The sequence below is a fragment of the Babylonia areolata genome, chromosome 30, assembly GCF_041734735.1.
Source record: "Babylonia areolata isolate BAREFJ2019XMU chromosome 30, ASM4173473v1, whole genome shotgun sequence".
Classification (NCBI taxonomy): domain Eukaryota; kingdom Metazoa; phylum Mollusca; class Gastropoda; order Neogastropoda; family Buccinidae; genus Babylonia; species Babylonia areolata.
The window spans coordinates 773,705-778,704 of record NC_134905.1 but is presented as its reverse complement, the minus strand read 5'-3'; the positions used below and the strand labels follow the sequence as shown (position 1 = coordinate 778,704).

Sequence of the window (5,000 nt, the reverse complement as noted above, 5' to 3'; positions counted from 1 at the left end):
TACAGGACTCGGCGGGAGGACTATTACAGTAACGTAATGCACGTCAAGGAAATCCCGACGACAAAAGAGCTGTCTGCCAAACTGCGAAGCGGAGGATTATTACTACAGGAAGATGCAGACGGGAAAGGCGGAAGACTGAAAATGACAGCAGTCTTGCCACGAAGTTTCAGTCACCAACCGCCCCCGGAAACGGAGTACGGCTGCCTACATGGCTGGGTTAAAAACGGTCATACACGTAAAAGCCCACTCGTGTACATGTAAGTAAACGCCGGAGTTTGCAGCCCAGAAATAGAAGCCAACCAAATCGATCCTGTTGCCTGTTTAAACACAGTGACTTATGTGATACACGTGATACATCTGCTTGCATATTAGATTGCATGTTTCCTTTTGTTATCATGATAGCAACAAACAATGAAAAAAATACTAATCCGGTGATTATATACATGTCTTTCTTGGACACATATATTGACATTTATTGATCTTTTTCATATGGAGTCTGGTGACTCATATATATATATATATATATATTATATATATATATATATATATATAATCTTAGCGTGTATGTTATCGCTCAGAAGCTACACATCAAGGAAGGAGGCATTTTTTGTTTAATGTCCCGTCACACATATCGGTGATTGAAGACATTTTGTTAAAGTATTTATGAATACTTCTGAGTATTATCCGTTAGAAGGGGTGGGAGATGTGGATGAATGGAGGGTTGGGGGAAACTGGGCAAATGAGGGTAAAAATGTGGGTGAAATTTGAAAGAAAAACAAAACAAACAAACAAAAAACACCTCTAAATACAGTTACAGGAAATTACATAAAGGACTTCGTAAAAGAGAAGTCGTTAAACTGACAAGCGAAACAACTGATAATGAATGCAAAAAGTCAAAAACATCAACGTTCTCAGTCACTTGTGAAGACACACTTTCGTGTACAAAAGGCTTCATCAAGCTACAGTGAAAAATTATATGCTCAATTGTCAGGTTACTTAAACATATGCACTTGACCTACACACCAAGACAAGAGTATAAAAAAGGTTCTCCATCCACCCACTGTGCTGTTTATTACCTCATACCTACATACATACATGCAGGTAGAATGTGTCCCCAGACTCTTCGGGGTTTTCCTTCAGCCTCATTTGTTGAAAAAGCTCTGAGCTGTACTTCCTTGCAAAAAGCTAAGTTTCTTCGATGTTCTGGTTTAAAACACACACACACACACACACACACACACACACACACACACACACACGCACGCACGCACACACACACACACAAAAACACACACACATTATATATATATATGTATATATATATATATATATTACAGAGAGGGAGGGAGAGACAGAGAATACAGTAAAAAAAAATTAAAAGTGAAATGAGCCATATATATATATATATATATATATATATATATATATATCTTAATTTCCGACTGTATTTTTGTCTTCCAACTGTTTTGCTAGATGATTGGAAAACGATGAAAAAGGGCAGGCGAACATGGATTTTTGTTTCCACATCCAGACTGATCCTGCCTCCAGAGCTGAAACAGACAGTGACAGCAGGCGAGTGGGAGGAAACTATTCCTGATACATCCCTTGTGTTCCGCTCCGGACAGGACCAGTTCAGGATGTCCACACTCTTCTTGCAGGGGCGCCGTGCGTGTAGCAGAAAGGGTCAGGCGATGTTGGACCTGTGGCCCAGTGTTCACCAGTGATCAGGGTTCGAGGCCCCGTTTCGGCATGGTGTTGTATTCCTCGGGAAAACCCTTGACTCTGATTTTCCTTCACTCACTCAGTACGGCCAGTCCTCTCTTCTCCTCTACACAGATCCCTCGGATGTCCAGTGGGTGTCTCAATGACCCAACCTTTAGCTTCCGTCGTCAGAATTGTGGTATTCTTTGTCAACATTCACCTCTTCAGTATAAGAGCCTTTCCACTTGCAATATTTTGATGATGGTAATTGGGGTGAAACGCTGTTAACGTCGTCTCTTTCGCCGTTCGTATGGAGAGAGTTAATCCACCCATGTATCAACGGATACCTGACTTCAGTTGGGGAAGGTTAAAGCGGCGGAAGGAGCGGACTGGGCCCCACCTTCCTATGCCTCGCTGCAGACACAGTGAACACCAGTTCAATTCCCCCACTGGCCGCAATAGGCTTTGGCGCCTCGATTCTTTTCATTGATCGGTTGTCTCTTCATATCATCCCCAGGTCAGTGGTCCCCGGGAGAGTTTCAGTTTCAGTTTCAGTTTCAGTAGCTCAAGGAGGCGTCACTGCCTTCGGACAAATCCATATACGCTACACCACATCTGCCAAGCAGATGCCTGACCAGCAGCGTAACCCAACGCGCTTAGTCAGGCCTTGAGAGAAAAAAAAGTGAACAAATAATAGATAAGCGTACATAAATAAATAAATAAATTATTTTAAAAAAAATATATATATAAAAAGATAATAATAATAATAATAATAATAATAATAATAAATAAATAAATAAATAAATAAAGACAACAATGACGATAAATAAGCAAATAAATGTAAAACATGAAGACACACATTCACACATACACCCACACATGCATAACAGATATGCACCAAACATGCAGTTTCAAAAGGAATGCCAACAGCACCCGGTGTTCCCAGGCGGTCACCCATCCAAGTACTAACCGGGCCCGACGTTGCTTAACTTCGGTGATCGGACGAGAACCGGTGTTTTCAACGTGGTATGGCCGTTGGCTCTCCCGGGAGAGAGAATGAACAGGCTGGGGTATGGCGGACCAGAACAACAAGATGCACAAACCATACTGCTCTGTCACCAAGTTTCTTTTTTCAGTGATAGACACTGCCTCATCCTAACCCCGCTCTTTTCCTTTTGCAGACACAAAGTGACTGGTACATGTAAAACTAAAAAATAAATAAATGAAAAATAAATGAATGAATGAATGAATGAAAAAAGATAATAAATAGATGAAAAAATACATGAATAAATAGGTAAAGAAAGAAAGAAAGAAATACTAAAACAAATATGATACGCAGGGAAAATACACTACAACAATTACTATTTCAACTGGATAGGAAATAATCAACATGATGCAAAAAGATCATAACATAAAACGTGAATACGACAAATCTTCCTGGTCTCTGAAAACTGCCCGTGTCGTTAAACGGTACCTAATAATTCTCCATGGGGGTACGTTTAAAGGGAGGGGTGTTGAATGCAGCCTACCCACGACTCATCACCAGCTGTGGCGAGGAGATGCATTTGCAGGAACTGTGGTGGAAAAACAATGGTGTGTTTCTTCTGGGCTGGGCATCAAGTGCGATCAGTCTTGGTGCTTCTCCCTTTCTTCACCGTGTTGTTGTCGTTGTCGTTCTTGTTCTCCTTCTTGTTCTTCTTCTTCTTGCTCTCGTTCTTCTTCTTCTGCTTCTTCTTCTGCTTTTGCTTCTTCACCGTGTTGCTGTTGTTGTTGTTGTTGCTGCTGCTGTTGCTGTCGCTGTTGTTCTTCTGCTTCTTCTTCTTCTTCCTCCTCTTCCTCTCTCCTCTTCCTCCTCGTTCCATTCTTCTTCTTCTTCTTCTTCTTCTCCTCCTCTTCTTCTTCTTCCTCCTCCTCCCCTTCCTCTTCTTCCTCCTCCTCCTCTTCTTCTTCTCCTCGTCTTCTTCTTCCTCCTCCTCTTCCCCCTCCTCTTCTTCTTCCTCCTCCTCTTCTTCCTCCTCCTCCTCCAGGTCCGTCTATACTTTTTCTTCTTCTAGTATCTTTACTCCCAGTCTCCATTTGAAAGTTATTTCTGACCCGAACATTTCCTTGCCGATATTCCCACTCAAAAAATGTCGATGAGGTTTTTTTGGGTTTTTTTTGTTTGTTTGTTTGTTTGCTTTTCTCCTGTTTTTGTAATCGTTCGGGGGAAAAAATGTCCGGGTTTGTATCTGATGAAAGAACGAAATATTGCAGCACCTTATGTTCATCAACCCAAGTATCTGTTCCAAAAGATCATGGACATGTTTGCATATTCTCCTTGTTAGGGACTTTTTTTTTTCTTTTTTTTCTTTTCCTTTTTTTTATGTCCTTTGATCTTTTGAAATGAGGATTGCCAGTTTCTAGCAGACAAACCTGAACTGAAGAAAAAAACGAACAACAACAACAACCAACAACAAAAAAACCCAAACACGTATTCATCTTATTTTTTCTGTGACGAAACATGCCCTTTCATACGCTTTAGAGCTGTGACGCTGTGGTGGTGACGATGATGATGACGATGATGACGATTCACGATTTACTCAGATTCAATTTCCTTTCACTCCATGTGGGGTGTGGCGGAGTACAAGCAAATGAAACAGAACATGATAAACGGGAAGACATAACAAAGCAGGAGGGTGGTAGAGTGGTTAAGACACTCATCTGCCAATACACAGTCCGTGAGGGTGTGGGTTCGAATCCCGCTCTCGCCCTTTCTCCCAAGTTTCACAGGAAAATCGAACTGAGCGATGAACCGAGTTCCCGTGTACAGCACGCACTTGGCGCACTGAAAAAGAACCCATGGCAACGAGAGTGTTATCCTCAGACAAAGTTTTGTAGAGGAAATCCACTCTGGTAGGTACACAAATATATATGCATGCACTTAAGACCTGACTAAGCGCGTTGGGTTACGCTGCTGGTCAGGCATCTGTGGCGGATGTGGTGTAGCGCGTATGGATTTGTCCGAACGCAGTAACGCCTCCTTCAGGAACTGAAACTAACAAATGAACTAAAATAGATTGTGTCCAAAACCCTCACGTGCCGAATGAAAGGTACAGCTGAACAGCGCACAGTTATCGATCTGAGGTCTTCCCTCATCACCAGCATCAATGCGGGCACACGTTCACAGCACGTGAAAACAATCTGTAAAAAATGCCTGGGAAAACGATGAAGAAAGCTACGTTACATGCAACCCCAATGTCTGTGTTGTCTTTCCAATGTAGTATTATGATGCTGGATCAATATGGCTTGAACCTGAACAT

The 5,000-nt window shown here is 41.9% G+C and overlaps 1 non-coding gene across 1 annotated transcript; it reads right to left on the bottom strand.

The window, feature by feature from the left end:
- Positions 1-2,622: 2,622 nt before the first annotated feature.
- On the bottom strand, positions 2,623-2,741 carry LOC143275689 (5S ribosomal RNA). Its single transcript, XR_013053460.1, has one exon. It is a non-coding gene; the product is annotated as a 5S ribosomal RNA (ribosomal RNA).
- Between the last annotated feature and the right edge of the window lie 2,259 nt (positions 2,742-5,000).